This window comes from Mastigoproctus giganteus, chromosome 14, assembly GCF_048544385.1.
Source record: "Mastigoproctus giganteus isolate SK-2022 chromosome 14, ASM4854438v1, whole genome shotgun sequence".
In the NCBI taxonomy this organism is placed as follows: domain Eukaryota; kingdom Metazoa; phylum Arthropoda; class Arachnida; order Uropygi; family Thelyphonidae; genus Mastigoproctus; species Mastigoproctus giganteus.
The window spans coordinates 10244221-10264671 of record NC_143588.1 but is presented as its reverse complement, the minus strand read 5'-3'; the positions used below and the strand labels follow the sequence as shown (position 1 = coordinate 10264671).

The window sequence follows — 20451 nt, the reverse complement described above, 5'->3', positions numbered from 1 at the left end:
TAGGGGTAAAGGGAAGGGTTATTGCTTCCGTAAAGGTGACTACGATGGACAGTATTTAAATTCTATACAGTGGGACCAACTGATGATGTTACCAACAGCAAATTCAAAATGGGAAGCATTCAAAGAACTTATCTTGGAGCTACTAGGCTTTACATACCAACTAAGAAATATTGTTCAAGGTTTAGGCCAAAATGAATGTCAGATGAACTCATTAGGCATATGGCAGAGAAGAAAAATGCATGGGATACTTACAAATTAACACATGACACAGAAGCCTATGATAGATACAAGGTGATATGCAACGAAGTTACAAAGGAGGTTAGGCAGGCGAAGGCAGATTACGAGAAATCCTTGGCAAGGGATGCAAAGAAAAACAGCAAAGAGTTCTTTACTTATGTAAACTCTAGAAGGAAGGGGATGAATCAGATTGGTCCACTTGATATTGATGGGTCAACTGTTGATGATTCTGCTCAGGTAGCTAACAAACTAAATGAATATTTTGCATCGACATTCACACGTGAGGAGTTATTCAGCGAGGGGAATGCCAGAGGTGTAGTCAACTCTAGCAGTAAGCTACAGAATCTTGAAATAACTGGAAGTAAAGTGGAGGAGAAATTGTTGAAGATAAACACAAGAAAGGCACCCGGGGTGGATGGGATCTATCCAGTTATATTAAAGGAGGCAGCAAAGGAAGTAAGCAAACCCTTAGCCATAATTATGAGAGCTTCCTTGGACTCAGGGGAGGTACCCATAGACTGGAGATGTGCAAATGTGACCCCAATTCACAAAGGAGGATCAAAGGCTGACACAAGTAATTATAGACCTGTGAGCTTAACTTCTGTTCCAGGAAAATTAATGGAGGCACTGGTTAAAGAAGCACTGCAGGATCATTTAGACAAGACTTCAGTTATAGCTCGGACACAGCATGGTTTTGTTAAGGGGAAGTCTTGCCTGACCAATTTAATTGGATACTATGATGCAGTCACAAAAGAACTGGATGCAGGGAATAGCTTTGATATTATATACTTGGATCTTAGAAAGGCTTTTGATACTGTTGCACATGGAAGACTGCTACACAAATTGGAGCAGTGTGACATTGGAGGGAAATTGCTGCTATGGATAAAGGGGTGGTTGAGGGGGAGAAGACAGAGAGTGGTATTCAATGGACACTGCTCATCGTGGACTAATGTTATTAGTGGAGTCCCTCAGGGCTCAGTGTTGGGTCCATTATTGTTTTCTGTATTTATAAATGATATTGATGATGGTATATCAAACTTAATGTCCAAGTTTGCAGACGATACAAAGGTTGGCAGGGTTGTCAAGGACACTACTGACACTATGCTGCTGCAACAGGATCTGGAATGGTTGAGCAGATGGGCTGAGAGGTGGCAAATGAAGTTTAACATTGACAAATGTAAAGTACTACACATGGGAAACAGCAACCCCAGAGCAACGTATCAACTCTGTGGTACTACACTGACAGTGGTAGAGAATGAAAGGGACTTGGGGGTGGTTGTGCAGGCAGATATGAAGTTCTCTGAGCAGTGCAGACAGGCTGCAAGAGTAGCTCATGGAGTATTGTCAATCATATACAGGAATTTTTCCAGCAGGGATAAGGAGGTGATTATTCCCTTGTATAAGGCAATGGTCAGGCCACACCTAGAGTACTGTATACAGGTCTGGAGGCCTCATTTCAAGAAGGATGTAGAGCTGCTGGAACGAGTACAGAGAAGGGCAACAAGATTAGTGAATGGAACAAAGGGGTGCTCTTACGAAGAAAGGCTTAAGTTTTGCAAATTACGGTGTCTGGAGACTAGGCACCAGCGAGGTGATCTGATTGAGGTGTATAAAGCCTTGAATGGTTTGAGCATGCTCAATGCTGATGGGATTCTTCCTCTAGCTCAGAATAATCACCTGAGAGGGCATAAATTCAAATTGAGGAAAGACAGATGTAGGATAGACGTGCGGAAATTTGCCTTTAGCCAGCGGGTGGTTGGTTGGTGGAACAGACTTCCGTCCCTTGTCGTGGAGGTTGATAGCCTAAATAAGTTTAAGGCTCAGCTGGACAGGTATTTTGAACGAACAGAGGGGTGAAGTGGAAGTGGGGTTTTTTTTTTTTTTTTTTGGCTGATGCTGGATAAGCTTGCTTTCTTGCATCAAATGCCTCTACTAATGCTAAAGATGCCCACAAACAGCAAGTTTAAGGCTCTTATGGGAATGGGTGCCTACAGTGGTGACTTTAAGGTCTATGAGTGCTCAATTCACAAAATAAGGTACGGTAAGCAGCAGCCATTATCAATCCACTACAGGATGGAAGCCTCCTCAACAATTCATGTTGAGATAAATGGACCATACTCTGGCATGCTGGTCCAGTGCAGGTTGGCAGATCGACCATATTTACAAGTCAGGGGCTTGAACCCTAGTCTACTCAAAGAGAGTGTGCTGTGCTACTGCACTCCCACTCTTAAAAAATTGGCTACAGAGGCTGCTTAATTTACAGTATATCTTTATATAAAAGATTTTTCATTTTTCATTTAGTGCCACAAATATTTACAAAAGGTCTGAAGAAAGTTGACACAAAAAACAAGGGGACAGGGTTTATTAAAATTATTGACACATGATTTATATATAATAATAAATGAGAAATCCATATACAGAGGCGCGCTCTCTCTCTCTCTCACTATATATATATATAACCAATGCAATAAATTATTTTCAATGAGAAGAAATTTATTGTAGAAATGGGAAAGCTATTAATACTATGAATCCAAGTAAAACAAATGAGAGGCAAATCTATAAGTTATAAATTTATATGTAACAGGGCTAAAGCCATTTATGATTAATTAAAATGTAATACTACTCAATCATCTGATTCTCATTTTGAAGGCGTTGGAGCTGATAGGATGGTTTAAGAATTTCAAGACTTCTAAAATTAAATGCATACCTCAGTATGGTGAAGCTGCAAGTGTACATAAAGAAGTAGCAGACAAATTCAAGGCTGAGTTTTTTTGAGGTTGATGAGGAGGAAATCTATCTTTCTTACTAAGTGTTCAATGTGGATTGGCCTCTTTTAAAAGAAGATCGCAAAGAGAATTTATATAAATAAGGATAAAGCTTCTTTGCCAGGGCATAAGCCAATGAAGGATAAGTTATGGGTGCTTAATGCTTCTGGTGACTTTCAAGCCCCATGATTGTGTATCACTTAGAAAATCTCAGCGTGTTAAAGCAACAAAAGTTCATCCAGGTAAATTCTCCTGGAATTCCAACTGCAAAGCAGGATAACTGAAATTTTTGGTCCGGCTGCAAAGAAGTACGTGACCCCTATAGCTTGCACTCAAGGCTCTGCTGTTTGGATAATGCAACTTGTCATGACCCCAAAATTACTGCTTCATTGAAATGCAAATCTGATTTCATCAAAGTGTGCCTGCCGGCTAACACTTCCTTGATACATATAGGCTGGGTCACACAAGTGGTGTTGTTTCTCCTTCTTCAAGAGGATCTGGACATACAGAAAATTCCACAAACATATATCATGGGATTATGACATGACAATGAAGGAATTTTGGAAGCCAAAGTTCAACATCCTAGAGAGAGAGAGAGAGAGAGAGAGAGAGAGAGAGAGAGAGAGAGAGAGAGAGAGAGAGAGAAATATTGTCACAACAAGGTAAGAAGTCTCAATTCACTGCCTGAGCGCAGTTCGGAAACCACTGCGGCCAGCCATAGAAGATGGAAAGCTTTGAAGAGGCTAATGGTGATTGAGAAATTGTCTTTCTTGGTAAAGCTATGGACTTGAAGTGGCCGAGGATGATGCCAAAGATATGTGATCACACATAAAAAAAAAAAAAAAGAGAGAAGAGAAGAATGTTGAAGTGAAAACAGAGTTGAGGAAATTCAGTATCATTGGACGCAGCAGAAGTTATTGGTTGAAAGACATCTCTCCATACAGCAAACAGAGCTTATGAGCTGCCAGAATGAAGACATCATTACATTTAGTCCGTTGTGGGCTTCATAAAGCAGGGGAAACTAGAGGCCATAATGTACCAAACAAAGGTTGTATATTTTAACTCTATACAAAGTATAGAATGCACTCATAATCATAGCTAAAGGTTTGCTTACCTTTTTGCTGCCTCGTTTAATATAACTGGTTATATCCCATCTGGTTAGAAGCCTTTTATGCATTTACCTTCAACAATTTCTCCTCGACTTTACTCTCAGTTATCAAAAATCATTCAGCTTCCACCCAAACAGGACTCACTCATGGGATCCTCATCCCTAAAAAATTGGTGCCTCCGTAGCCAGGCGGACAGGAGCAGCAGTGCGTAGCACACGCTTCTTGATCAGACCGGGGTTCGAGCCTGTGACCACCAAATACGGAGGATGCGGAAAGGTCAGGAAATGACCATGCATATCCCCAGAGCAATATGGCCTTAGTTGATAATGCTCCTAAAAACCAAATAACAACAACAACAACAACCTAAAAAATTCCCCATGTGCGAATGTAGATACAGAATACCCATTCAATTTTGTCCGCAATCTGAACAGGATTATTAGCACTGAATCCATTCATATCTAGTGCACCAATGTGAATCAACCCATAACTTCTGTTTACAGAAGTAAAAAAAAATGTATCATTTGACAATGTGTCCAATGCATTTTTCTTCACTGCAATGAGTCTCATTACAACTGATAACCAATTCAGGTCTTAGCCTTGAACAGTATTTCTTTGTTGGTATTAAAAACCTAGTGTTTCCGTTTAGAATTCGTTGTTAATAACATCATTAGTTGGTTCCATCGTATAGAATTTAAAAACTGTCTGAGACTGCTGTAGTCACCTAAACAAAAGCCCTTTCCCTTACCAATAAAAGTAGTTACATCTTTAAGTAAGATCTGACATCAATACACTGGGATCACTGCCACCTAGTGTGTCTTTTATCTGCAAGTTGCTAATGCATATGCATGAATGATTGTTATAGATAATCAGATCAAGCATACTGCTTTCACTTGTCTCTATTATGCTGGTGTAGAGAGGCAACAAGAGCCCACAAAAGTATTGATATTGTGTGAGTGACTAACCCACAAGGTACAGTCAATATCTAGAAAGTTAAAATCCACTATTATAAGATATTCTGATTAACTGGCTAGCTGTGTGTATAGTTGTTAGTTATGATCATCACAATTGGGCCTTTTCATGCCAAACAGATTCAATATTAGAGGGAAACGGGTATTGTGTGTGTTACCAGACAATCAGTCTAAAACACTGATGGATCCAATATCTTTCTATTACAGAATATTTAGAAGTCCAGTTGGCCTGCCTCCAAAAAATCCGCTCATGTATACCTTCTTGATGGTAAGCCCTGTTACGTCACTAAGGTGACAAAGTGGTTCTCTTCAAGACATCTGGTCAGCGTGAAGAGGAAAAGACCAAACCCACCATGACAGTACGATGAAACAAATGGCCCTCAGTCGCCAGTGGCTTTCACTCCCCCCTCTTACGGCAGCGAGAGGATCAGAATCTCTGGGTACGACTAGGCTGCCATGCATGGAAACTGAACTTGGCCTGTTACAACGTAAGTTCGCTCATCGGTGAAGACAGGATATTAGAGCTGGAAAAGGAATTAGAAAAGTTGAATTGGAATATCATCGGTTTGGCTGAAATAAGAAGAAGAAATGAATCAATTATAAGTTTATCAAGTGGAAATCTGCTGTACACCAATGGAAACAGTGAAAGGAGCGAAGGTGGAGTTGGCTTTCTGAAACAATAAAGATATAAAAAACAACATTTTGGAATTCAAAAGTACATCACCAAGGGTGTCAAGACTAATACTCAGGATTTCTAAGAGGTACAAGCTAAAGGTTATAATGATTTATGCACCAACATCGAGCCATGATGATGAAGAGGTTGAAGAAATGTACATAGAAACTGAGTCGTCTAGATGAGCAGAAAACCCACTACACTATCATTATGGGGGACTTCAATGCCAAGGTTGGAAAAAGACAAAACAGCACAGAAAGGGGGACTATAGGATATATTGGAATTGGTGAAAGAAATGAGAGGTGAAAGATATGTGGAATTCAGAATCTCGAGGACTGTCAGTAATGAACAAAAAGTGGCCATGGAAGAGTCCAAATGGATTAACAACTAATGAAAACAACTTCATCCTCACTAACAGTAGATATATCGTGAAGGATGTTACCATCCTGAATAAGGTAAATGTTGGAAGTGATCACAGAATGGTAAGATATACACTTGATATAAATGTAAGACTCAAGTAAATAATATGAAGGTCTTTGAGATAACAGAAGAGGCGAAAAAGCAGTATATACTGGAACTTAAGAAAACGTTTGAGCTTCTGCAGACTGCTCAGGACCAAGATATCGAAAAGGAATATAACGCCTTTCTGAAAGAGATAAAGCCCAAGAAACCTATAGGTAAAAAGAAATCCAAAGAAGAAAAAATTAGGCAAGAAACATTTGTCATGATGAACTGAAGGTGACAAAAGAAGAGCAAGATAAACACTGACAAGGAGGGACGGGGGGGGAGACAGGCACAAATGGAACCCTTTACATAATGGAGTCAACCGGAAATCACAGGGTTACGTTCCGGGCACCACAAATTTTACCTACCACTTTGCATCGATTGTTTTATTTTATTAGCATTCTTCATTGTTGTAGTAATAGTACACACATACACACATTAGGGTGACTTTTATTAGATTCTATCCTCTGAATATTGCACTAGGATTTAATGAACTCATCATCATCAGCCATTTTCAATCCACTGCAGGATGAAGGCCTCTCCAGCAACTTTCCAGTTCCTTCTGTTTTGAACACTGGCCATCCATTTACTACTCAAAAACTCATGAATTTCATCTATCCATCTCCGCCTTTGTCTTCCAGGTTTTCTTCTAGCTCCTCTTGGATACCATTCTGTTATTTTCTTAGTCCATCTGTCATCATGTCTTCGAGCTATGTGTCCTGCCCAAGACCATTTTAGTTCTTTAGTTTTGATAAGAATGTCCTTTACTTGAGTTTGCTGCCTAATCCATGTGTTTCTCTTCTTATCTAACAGTATGATTCCCAATATAATTCGTTCCATTCTTCGCTGTGTATAATTCGTTCCATTCTTCTCAGCTTCTCTTCCATTCTTTTGGTGAGTGCCCAAGTTTCACTTCCATAAGTCATGGTGGGGAGTATACATTGATTGATTATTTTACGTTTCAGACAAACTGGGATATTGCTCTTCAGTATGTGACTATATTTCCTGAATGCTATCCATCCAAAATTTATTCTTCTCTTGACTTCCAGCCATTTATCATTATTACAGCTAATAACTTGTCCCAGATAAGTATATGACTCCACCTTTTCAATTACTGCTCGTTCAATCATTATTTTCCTTTCCGTGGCATCCTTACTAACTGTTTTAGTATTAAATCAGCTCACACCAACCATAAGAATAAGTATTTACTGTAACTAAAATATTTATTTACATATTAAAATAAAATAAATATTTACAAAAACTGCTATTATATTAAATATACATGTAAAAACATTAAACTGTGATAAAATCCTTGAGATAAAATACACTAAAATAAACCGGATTAAAAGCGATAAAAATCTCTGGAGCTTTCGGAAGCTTGCGCTCCCTTCCTCAGCAGTAACAAAACTTCCTGCAGCATGTCCATATATATAACAGGCTCACGGTACCTATACACGTGGTGCAGTCGGCGCATGGTCTGAACTGGAAGCGGAAATAGCTCGGGAACGTGTTAAGCAAAACCGTTCATCCGTACTTAGGATAATAGTTTCAAACAGAGGATGCATACGCATACCTCTGTCCCTATTCATAATATTGTGGTCGGATGAACAGATTCGTAGGCTCTCGAGCCATTTACGGTTCCAGAACCCATGCGCTCGATCCATGATAACCGCATCCTCTGGGGAAATTTGATGCTGCTTCTCCCAAAAATGTTCGGCCACAGCAGACTTATTGTAATCAGCGGTTTTTATAGCATTTGCATGCTCCCCCAGACGATCCTTGAGCCGTCGTTTTGTCTCGCCCACATGACACTCCCCACAATCCGGGCATTTTATCCTGTATACTACTCCACTACTCAGGTCCTTTGCTATTGGGTCTTTTACCTGAGACAACACTGTGTGCAATCTCCGCCCAGGAAGCTGCACACACCGTGTTTTATAGCCCCGCAAAATTCTAGCGAGATGCTCAGTAACGCCCGGATAGTAAGGAATGTATGCGGTAGCGACAGGAACAAACGGTTCCTGACGGTTAGACTCTATTCCTCTACTAAATCTGTCTATGATCCTCTGGGGGTATCCGCATTTTCTAAGGTCTGCTGTGACCCGTCTAATTTCACATTCTTTGTCCTCAGAGGTGGTGCAGTGTGACCCTGCTCTATCTAGTAGAGCTTTCACTACACTATTCTTATGCTGCCCAGCTTGTGCTGAACTATAATGGGTGTACTGGCCTCTGCACATAGGTTTTTTAAACACAGAAGTTTTTAGCCTAGGGCCTACCCTAGAGACCAGTACATCCAAGAAAGGAAGGGTACCTCCTGTTTCCACCTCTGAGGTAAATTGTATAAATTGGGAGAAGCTATTAAGCCAATGGAGTGCACCATCCTCTCTCCCCTTCTGGACCACGGTAAAGGTATCATCAACATACCTTTTCCATTTCTTTATGGGAAACTGACATCCACTAAAAACCCTGTCCTCTAACTCCTCCATGGCCAGATTGGCCACGATGGCACTAATAGGAGATCCCATGGCTGTACTGTGAACCTGTTTGTACATAACCACCTTGGTACACCATAGTGGTGCTGGCCAGACAAAGTTCCACACCCGAACAAATATCCCCTACGTTTAAAAGCGATCTACTACCCAAAGAGACATCATTACTCGAAGATCTTCTAACACAATACATTCCATGTTTAATTGGAATGCATGTGAATAGTGACACCACATCAAAAGAAATCATGCTGTCGTTTTCATTTACAGTCAAATCTTTCACAAAATTCACAAATTCTTTACTGTCTTTTATGACATAGTTGGACTGGCCCACTATAGGCGAAATCAATTTAGCCAAATACCCTGACAAAGCATATGTGGGGCTTCCTATAAATGATACAATAGGTCTGAGTGGGACTTCTGTCTTATGAGTTTTTGGAAGTCCATAAAACCTCGGGAGTTGACATCCAGTAGCATGTAAGAACCAAAAGGTCTCCCTGGAAATCTTCTCTGCCTTTAACCAATCCTGTACCAGTTTATTAACGCGCCGCTCTAGGCCAACCAACGGGTTTCTCTGAGTAACTTTATACGTATTATTGTTCTGTAAAAGATCCATTGCTAGTCTTCTTTGTTTAGGACAACCGTCGATCTGCCCTTGTCCGCAGGTATGGATCTTTTACAGAACAATAATGCAATTTTACAGAACAGCAATGGATCTTTTACAGAACAATAATACGTATAAAGTTACTCAGAGAAACCCGTTGGTTGGAAGAATTGAATTCCAATTCTTCATTTTCTTCAATGCATGTTCTACCTCATCAGGAAGAATATCAGGTATGTCGTATGTGTTGCTACTTTGCAATCCATCTTCCCCACTTCTGGTATCATTCCCTCGCTCCTTGTATAATTCTCTATAGTAGTCTTCTGCTATTTGAATTATGCTTTCTCTGCTGTTTATAAGTACACCATCGCTATTCTTCAGTTTCAGTATCATTTCTCTTTCTGTATTACTGCTCATGGCTGCTGATTTAAATCCTTTGTTTTCCCTTAATGCTTGTTCTACTTTTCTTGTGTTAAATCTTCTTATATCCTCTCTGAGTCTCTTTCTAATGGCTTTGCATAACTCAGTATACTGAATTTTCTCCGTCAGTGTTTTTCTTGCTCTTCATTTGTCGTCTTCGGTTCATCATGACAAGTGTTTCTTGACTAATTTTTTCTTCTTTGGATTTCTGTTTCCCTATAGGTTTCTTGGGCTTTATCACTTTCAGAAAGTTGTAATATTCCTCGTTGATATCTTGGTCCTGAGCAGAAGCTCAAACTTGTTTTTAAGTTCCAGTACATACTGCTTTTTCTCCTCCTCTGTTATCTCAAAGACCTTTGTATTATTTACTCGAGTCAGTTTTTTCCTTTCCTACATCTATATCAAGTGTACATCTTACCATTCTGTGATCACCTCCAACATTTACCTTATTCAGGAAGGTAACATCATTCACAATATATCTTCTGTTAGTGAGGATGAAGTCGATTTCATTAGTTGTTAATCCATTTGGACTCTTCCATGTCCACTTTCTGTTCACCCTTTTCTTGAAAAAAGGGTTCATTACTGACAGTCCTTGAGATTCTGCAAATTCCACAAGTCTTTCTCCTCTTATTTCTTTCACCAATTCCAAAATTTCCTATAGTTCCTCTTTCTGCGCTGTTTTGCCTTTTTCCAACCTTAGCATTGAAGTCCCCCATAATAATAGTGTAGTGGGTTTTCTGCTAATCTAGAAGACTCAATTTCAGTGTACATTTCTTCAACCTCTTCATCATCATGGCTCGATGTTGGTGCATAAATCATTATAATCTTTAGCTTGTAGCTCTTAGAAATCTTGAGTATTAGCCTTGACACCCTTGGTGACGTACTTTTGAATTCCAAAATGTTGTTTTTAAAATCTTTATGGACCAGAAACCCAACTCCATCTTCACTCCTTTTACTGTTTCCATTGGTGTACAGCAGATTTCCACTTGATAAACTTATAAGTGATTCATTTCTTCTTCTTGTTTCAGCCAAACCGATGATATTCCAATTGACATTTTCTAATTCCTTTTCCAGCTCTAATATTCTGTCTTCACCGATGAGTGATCGTACGTTATAACAGGCCAAGTTCAGTTTCCGTGCATAGCAGCCTGGTCGTACCCAGAGATACTTAGCACCCTCTGCTTCCACTCTGTTCCTCTCACTGCCGTAAGAGGGAGAGTGAAAGCTGCTGGGGACTGAGGGCCATTTGTATTGTTGTGCTCTCATGCTGGAGTGTTTGGTCTTTTCCTCTTCACGCTGACCAGGCGTCTTGAAGAGACCCACTCTACAAGTTCGTTGCCAGCTAACTAACATAACAGGGCTTACCAACGAGGTGTGCATGAGTGGATTTTAGGGAGGCAGGCCAACTGGACTTCTCCTAAATCTTCTGTAATAGAGAGATATTGGATCCATCAGTGTTTTAGGCTGAGTGTCTGATAACACACAGGATACCTGTTCCCCTCTAAGCCCCCCTCTTAAGCCCTCTTTAATGAACTACTTTTACCAGACATGGCGTGTCTTTATTCTGTTAAATTAAAAACTTTATAACACGATTGGAAAAAAACTACACACGGCTATCACTATTATTATTATTTAATTTATTAATAGCACAATTAATAAAAAAATGTTGGTGTAATTAATTTCCAACACGTGTAAATAGGGTAAACAACAACCAACTGAATGCTTCACCGCATGGACCTTTACCACCTGCATTCACGAGTGGCTACTCTGAGGGCGGGAATCTTTCTCGTCTCTGATACGAATGCGTTAATTACAGATTGGCTCAGATTGTCCTAAATCACATGAATGGTGTATGATACCGATAAAATTTGTGTGACGATTTTAAACTTTATAAAAATTTATAAAAAAATTGCAAAAAAAAATACCATTGTGCTTAGTGATTGGCATTATAGCGAATCAGCGCAAAATGAGGGCTACCTGTCCTGAGTTATGCAAAGCCATTAGAAAGAGACTCAGAGAGACAGGACATAAGAAGATTTAACACAAGAAAAGCAGAAAAAACCTTTAAGGGAAAACAAAGGACTTAAATCAGCAGCCATAAGCAGTAATACAGAAAGACAAATGATACTGAAACTGAGGAATAGCAATGGTGTACTTATAAATGGAACAGAAGGCATAATTCAAATAGCAGAATACTACTATAGAGAATTATACAAGGAGCAAGAGAATGATGCCAGCAGTGTGGAAGATGGATCACATATTAGTAACACATACGACATATCTGATATTCTTCCTGATGAGGTAGAACATGCGTTGAAGAAAATGAAGAATCAGAAAGCCCCGGGGGAAGATGAAGTTACTGTAGATTTGTTAAAACTAGGAGGAAGAAACATGACACAAGAACTGGCAAGACTCTTCACAAAATGCATCAGAAAAGGTGTAACGCCTAAGAAGTAGATTAATGCAATCACAGTTTTGCTGCATAAGGAGATAGCATTAGTAGATGAATATGATGCAAGAAAGCAAGCTCATGCAGCTTCGACAGAAAAAAAAAAAAAAAAAAAAAACATTCCCATCTCTATCAGATCACTTCATCGGTGCCTAGTCTCCAGACACTGTAATTTACAAAACTTAAGCCTTTCTTCATAGGAGCAACCCTTTGTTCCATTCACTAATCTTGTTGCAATTCTCTGTACTCATTCCAGCAGCTCTACATCCTTCTTGAAATGAGGCCTGCAGACCTGTATACGTGTACTCAAGGTGTGGCCTGACCATTGCTTTATACAAGGGAATAATCACCTCCTTATCCCTGCTAGAAAAATTCCTGTATATCATTGACAAGACACCATGAGCTACTCTTGCAGCCCGTCTGCACTGCTCAGAGAACTTCATATCTGCCTGCACAATTATTCCCGGGTCCTTTTCATTCTCTACCACTGTCAGTGTAGTATAACAAAGTTGATACATTGCTCTGGGGTTATTGTTTCCCATATGTAGTATTCTAAATTTGTCAATGTTAAAGTTCATTTGCCACCTTTCAGCCCATCTGCTCAACCTTTCCAGATCCTGGTGCAGCAGCAGCATAGCTTCAGTAGTGTCCTTAACAGCCCTGCCAACCTTTGTATCGTCTGCAAACTTGGACATTAACCTTGATATACCATCATCAATATCATTTATAAATACAGAAAGCAATAAACAACAACAATTGGGTCCAATAATAACAATAATCCTCGATGAGCAGTGTCCATTGATTACCACTCTGTCTTCACCCCCTCAACCATCCTTTTATCCATAGCAGCAATTTGCCACACTGCTCCAATTTGTGCAGCAGTCTTCCATGTCAACAGTATCAAAAGCCTTTCTAAGATCCAAATAGATAATATCAAAGTTATTCCCTGCATCCAGTTCTTTTGTGACTGCATCCTAGTATTCAATCAAATTGGTCAGGCATGACTTTCCCTTACCAAAACCATGCTGTGTGTCTGAGCTATAACTGAAGTCTTGTCTCGATGATCCTGCAGTGCTTCTTTAATCACTGCCTCCATTAATTTTCCTGGAACAGAAGTTAAACTCACAGGTCTATAATTAATTGTGTCAGCCTTTGATGCTCCTTTGTGAATCACATTTGCACATCTCCAGTCTATGGTTACCTCCCCTCAAGTCGAAACTCTGATAATTATGGCTAAGAGTTTGCTTACTTCCTTTGCTGCCTCCTTTAATATAACTGGATAGATCCCATCCACCCCAGTTGCCTTTTTTATGTTTATCCTCAACAATTTCCCCTCAGTTATTACAAAATCATCCAGCTCACTGCCACAGTTTACTTCACCTCTAGCATTCCCCTTCCTGAATAACTCCTCATGTGTGAATGTAGATGTAAAATACTCGTTTAGTTTGTAAGTCACCTGAGCAGGCTCCTCAACTGTTGAACCATCAATATCCAGAGGACCAATCTGATTCATCCCTTTCCTTCTAGAGTTTACATAGGTAAAGAACTCTTTTCTATGTTTCTTTGCATCCTTTGCCAAGGATTTCTCATAATCTGCCTTTGCCTGCCTAATCTCCTTTGTGACTTGGTTACAGACCAGCTTATATCTATCATAGGCTTCCATGTCACCCATTAATTTATATGTAACCCATGCATTTTTCTTCTCTGCCATATGTCTCATTAGTTCATCTGACATCTATTTAGGCCTAAACCTTGAACAATATTTCTTATTTTGGTATGTAAAGCCTAGTAGCTTCCAAGATAAGTTCTTTTAATGCGTCCCATTTTGAATTTGCTGTTGGTAACATCATCAGTTGGTCCCACTGTATAGAATTTAAATACTGTCTCAGACCATCGTAGTCACCTTTACGAAAGCAAAAACCCTTTCCTTTACCCCTGATTGTAGTTACCTCTTTGAGTAAATCCCACTTCAGCACATTGTGATCACTACCACCTAGTGGTTCCTTTATCTGCAGATTCTTAATGCATGAAGAATCGCTACTGATAATCGGATCAAGAGTATTACTTCCTCTAAGTTTCCTTCCGAACATGCTGATGTAGAAAACAATCATCCAATAAATCCACAAAAGCCTTGCTAGTGTGTAAGTGACCAACCCACAAATTCCAGTCAATATCTGGGAAATTAAAATCCCCCATTATAAGACTCTGATTTACTGGCCCACTCTATTTCCCTGTACAGTTTCTTATTATACTCATCAGAGTCATTAGGCCTACAGCACACTCCTACTCTCAATTTTGATCTCCCAATGCTTAGGTCACACCAAACTGACTCGACACTGCACTGTCCAGCAATGTTGACTGGCTTCACTTCCTTGGATTTTATGCATTTCTTAACTAATAGCATAACCCCTTCTCTCTTCCTATCCTGTCTATCCTTTCTGTAAATATTATACTCCCCAATTTCCAGTTCTGCATTCCTTATCAGTGACACCATGTCTCTGATATCAAAACAATATCTGCCTTTGATGTTTTGAGCAATACCTCAAATTCATCATATTTATTTACCAAACTCCTAGCATTGGTGTACATGCAAGTATACATGCACCTGTTCTTATTCTTAGCTAGCCTAACACAACCCATGTGTTTACTTGACCGCAATGACTCCCAGCAGTGTCTGAAATATCCTGCATCGTGTTTTCCAGCCTGCTGCTCATTCCAATAGAAGCAGTGCAAGGATCACTTTCACCTCTGTATCCCCCCTTGTATCCCCCCCACAAACTAGCAGTTTTCCAACCCACCTAACACTGCCTTCGATAGCATCAGCAAATATTCTTGCATCCTTTCTATTTCAGTGTGTCCCATCCCTGTAAAAGCATATAAATCAGAAATTGGAAATTATAGACCAATTAGCTTGTGATCCCACATCTACAAGTTGTTCACAAGGGTCATTACTAACAGATTACAAAGAATACTTGATGAGAATCAACCAAAAGAGCAACTGGCTTTAGGACAGGATTCTCAACTATGGATCACCTTCACGTAATATCACAGCTAATGGAGAAAGCAAATGAATATAAAACACCATTATGTCTGGCATTTGTGGATTATGAAAAGGTATTTGACTCCATACAGCATAAGGCAATATTTTGCACTCTGGAAAGACAAGGCATAGATACCCCTTATATTATGATTTTGAAGAAAATATATGAGAACAATAATTCCTTTATTAGACTAGACAAAGACAGTAGCAAATCCAAAATTGAGAAAGGAGTTCGACAAGGAAACAATATCTCCAAAGTTGTTTACTGCTGCCCATGAGGAAGCTTTCAGAAGATTAGACTGGTTGCAGAAAAGAATCAATGTGAATGAAGAGTACTTAAACCATTTACGATTTGCAGATGACATTGTGGTCATAAGTCACAATCCCAATGAATTAGAGGAAAATCTCATAAGTTATGCAGAGTTTGTAACGATTTTGGACTAAAGATGAATATGCTAAAACAAGTGATGATGAACAAGTATGCCACAGAAATGGACATAATGATTGAAGGAGCAGTAATTGAAAAGGTGGAGTCATACTTATCTGGGACAAGTTATTAGCTGTAATAATGATAAATGGCTGTAAGTCAAGAGAAGAATAAATTTTGTATGGACAGCATTCAGGAAATATAGTCATATACTGAGCTGCAATACTTCAACTTGTCTGAAACGTAAAATTATGAACCATTGTATAGTCACCACCACGAATTATGGAAGTGAAACTTGGGCACTCATCAAAAGAATGGAAGAGAAGCTGAGAACTACACAGAGAAGAATTCATACTGTTAGATAAGAAGAGAAACACATGGATTAGGCAGCAAACTCAAGTAAAGGACATTCTTATCCAAAAGAACTAAAATGGTCTTGGGCAGGACACATCACTCGAACTCATAATGACAGATGGACTAAGAAAATAACAGAATGGTACCCAAGAGGAGCTAGAAGAAAATCAGAAGACAACGGCAGACTGGATAGATGCAATTCTTGAGCTTGTGGGTAGTCCTAACTAGGGAATTTTTGTTTATCAGAATACAGAGATCTTAAGGCAGGCTTAACTATATTATGCATGTGATAAGTGCTAGTTGCTTAACGCCCAAAATTTTATGATCTAAATTGACCCTGGAAAACTTTGAAGCAAAAAAAGTACTGCCTGCAAAACAACATCGTTCCGAAGTTTCAAAAACCCCAAAACATTTTCAGAAATTAAAATGAAAGCTGGGCACCTTGCCAGCAATCTCCCACCATTTTTGCTACATTTTAGGCACCAGGAAAAGGCCAGTGAAGTCCAGTTTTTTTTTTTTTTTAATTAGTTCCAATCTTTTAAAATGTGTGTATACATTAAAATTTAATGTGTGCTATATGTGTATACATATAGCACACATTAAAAGTAATTCACAAGTTATGGCTTTTCCATTACAAGAAAAATGACATAACTTGTGAATTACTTTTAGAATAATTTAAAATTAAATTTCTTACAAGGTCATAACTGAATTTCTACAGCTGGTTCTTATTTTAATGACAGCAGATAGAATCCTAAAACCCATTTGCAAAAAGCTGCACAAGTGACGGAGATGTAAATCCCAGAGGGCATCTCGACTAGCTCGATCCACCCTTGTTAAACTTATTGGAGTTTATTGCTATGCTCATCATATGGAATTTCCTTGAATTGTACTGGAGGCATAATTAGAAAACTTGGGAAATGCCATACTTCCTGGAATCTTTTCTTCTTTTTTTTTTTTTTTTTGTTTTGGCCTTTTGAATTATCAGTTTTTGACTATAAGTTTTTGACAATTGCACAAAACAGAAGGAACTGGAAAGTTGCTGGAGTGGCCTTCATCCTGCAGTGGATTTTGAAAATGGCTGGTGGTCATGATGATTGTACTGGTCACCGAAGTTCACTCGGTACAATGACTTAGATATCTTCTGAACCTAGAAGCAAAAATAAGAATTACTGTGTGTCACTGTTTTATACTTTCTTATGCCACTAGTATTTTATCTTCTGATTGGACATTTGCTCGCATCCAGACAGTTATTAAAAAGGGTGACAAATCCTTCCTTTCTTCCCATCCAATTATTGTCCATTGCACTTACTCTTTCTAAAGTAATTAAGAAATCCATTAACTGCCAACTCTTGAACTATCTGGAAACTTTCAATCTGACCAATGATAACCAATAATGGTTTCTGTCTGTATCAATCCACTGGTTTATATTACCCATCTATGGACAAATTCAATGTAAAAGTTTGGAGAAACTCAAGTAGTTGCTTTTGATATTTCAAAGACTTTTGATAGTGTTTGGCACTAATATATCTTCTAAATAAGTTTCCATCTTCCTTCCATAAAGAGTACTGAAGCCTATAACAGCAACAAAGTGATCTGTAACAGCACCACAAAAAAGGTTAGGTTGGCAATTTCAGATTATGAGAAATCGCTGGCAAAGGACTGAACCATTGAAGCTACTTATGATTGCACCACTGGACGTGATAGTGATTCTGATGAATTGGAAAAGTGTCAAAGTATCTCCAATACATAAGGGTGGTTCGAAGATTGAAGCTGGAAATTATTGGCTGATCAGTCTAACTTCAGTAGTAGGGAAAATCATGGAGACAATGATCAAAGGTGGAATTCGGGATCATTTAGATAGAACTGAAATTTTGAAGAATAAGCAACATGATTCTGTAAAGGGAAAATCATGTTTAACAAATCTAGTAGCTATTTTCACAGGATCACTCAAAAGCTGGACTTAGGGAATAATTTAGACAGTTGATTTGGATTTCAGCAAAGCATTTGACTCAGTCCTATATGAGCGGTTATTTTATAAGTTGGAACAGGTTGGAATCGCTGGGAAAATCCTTAGACGGATAATTGTATGGCTTCAGGGCAGGAGGCAGAGGGTTGTGATAAATGGTTATTCCTCAGATTGGGTTGATATAAGAAATGGGGTTCCCCAAGGATCAGTATTAGGGCCACTGTTGTTTTTAATTTTCATAAGTGACACCAATGAAGGGATAGAGGGTGTGATGTCTAAATTTTCAGATGTGTAGAGGTTGGTAGAGTAGTTAATGATCACTGCCAAGCAGAACTTCTTCAGAGTGACCTAGACAAACTTCAGACATGGCCAGAAAAATGGCAGCTATGCTTTAATCCAGCAAAGTGTAAGGTATTATGCCTGTGGGACAGTAACCCCAAACTAACTTATACACTTGGTGGTGTTGAACTAAAGCCGGTAGTGGAGGAAAGAGACTTGGATGTTACGATACGGTCAGGCATGAAGTTCTCCGAGCATTGTAGACAGGTTGCAAGGAAGGCCCATGGTGTCCTATTAATGATTTATCAAAAATTTGGTAATAGAGATAAGTACATCATAATCCCATTATATTGTTAGACTACACTTGGAATACTGTGTTCAAGTAGGAGACTACACTAAAGAAAGACATTGAGCTTCCTGGAAGTGTCCAAAGACAGGTAACTAGCCTGGTGAGATCGGCAAAAGGGGATCCATATGAGGAAAAGCTTCGAATATGTGGGTTGCACAGCTTGGAAACTAGACTTGACTGAGGTGTTTAAGACTCTGAGAAGCATAAGTAAAATGAATGAGGACGAAATTTTCACGGTTATGATTCTAGAACTAGGGCCCATAATTTCAAGTTATGTGGTGGTAATGTTTAGACTGGATTTCAGGAAGTTTTAATTTAGCCAGCAAGTTATAAATTACAGGAATAAATTCCCTACATGGATGGTAGAGGCCAACAGTTTTGGGAAATTCAAAGGAGGAGAGAAACATATAGGTTGTTTATTCTTTTTCTCTTATTATTATTATTTATTTATTTTTTTTAAATTTTCTTCTTATTTTTATTATTAATTTTTATTTTATTTATTTTTGGCTGGTGCAGCATAAGCCATAGCCTTCCTTGCACAATGTGGCCATTGCTAATACTAATATTCAATTACAAAAGATGGTCAGATTGCCAACTATCTTTTGTAATTGAACAACCAGTTTTCTGTGACTGCACATTGTCGGTGGTGGCGCTGCAGTTGCAGATGTCAACAAATGCATCAGCGAGAAACTCCACTTGATGTAAGCGGCGGATAGTAGCCAATGATGATTTTGCTGGATTTGTATTGCTACAAAAATTTCACAATGGATTTTTCATTCTGAGGGAAATTGCTGATGGAGATAAGTAATTTAATCCAGGTAAGAGTTGTTGGTTATAGTTGATGCTTATTTTTTGTCTTTGAGTGTGCTTTTTGTGCAGCAGAATCACTACAGCTTCAGTGATATCACTGTTAGAGTCACTGGATTGCTTGCACCTCTAAAACTCAAAGATTTTGAGTATATTAAAGTTAAAACCACTTAAGCTAAACTAATTTGAAAGGGGAACTCGATTCTAACAAGTTTTAACATATCTTTGGAATTTGAGGTAGTTTTTGGTCAAAGTTCAGAGATGGGTATCACAGGGAAATCCCTTCCATGGATTCCCTTCCAGACTGCTAGCGACAGAGCTGTGATTGACTGGTGCTGACTCCACCCAGTGTCACACGATCAACTGAACATACAGAAACATCTGGCACTGGGACATGTGGTGTGTCTCACCCGTGCCAGATGTTTCCGTATGTTCGGGTTATGAACTTCACTGTTCGAAATGTCACGTGGTGTTAATATTTGATTAGTCGATTATTAAATTTTTTGGATGCGTAATTAAAAACAAAAAAAGAAAAGTTTTCTGGTTTGGAAAAGTTCTGAATAATGTGTATTGGGGGTGTGGGGGTTCTGAATAATATGTGTATCAGGAGTCTGGAGGCTGAGCCCCAGAAAAAAAAAAAACCTATTTGCATATTCAATCACTTGTGATTACTTTTTGGTTTCCCTTTGTTGAGTGTGGTTGTCTGTTGTATTGAGTGATTTTTTTCTGCGTGAAATGTTCAAAAATGTTGGGTCATTTATAAAATATAATTTGATTTATGAGGTGAGTGATTTTCTGTTTTTTTCGCATTTCTGCTGACGGGCATCAGCAATTTTCAGTGTAAAATCGTATAGTTATCAGTGATTATTCAATTGCTTGTGATTTACTTTTTGCTTTGCCTTGGTTAAGTGCGGGTGTTTCTTCTACTGGGTGAGCACCTATCCCCCATTTAGTAATGTACAAGCAAGAAGAATCAGTGGTTCCATGTGGTCGCCTTTACGTTTTTTTCATTTAGCA

General features: G+C 38.9%; 1 protein-coding gene across 3 annotated transcripts in view; it reads right to left on the bottom strand.

The window, feature by feature from the left end:
* The window catches only part of LOC150074975 (ATP-binding cassette sub-family C member 1-like), an 889139-nt gene that overhangs the window by 637320 nt on the left and 231368 nt on the right, over positions 1-20451 (bottom strand). The window lies entirely within an intron of this gene.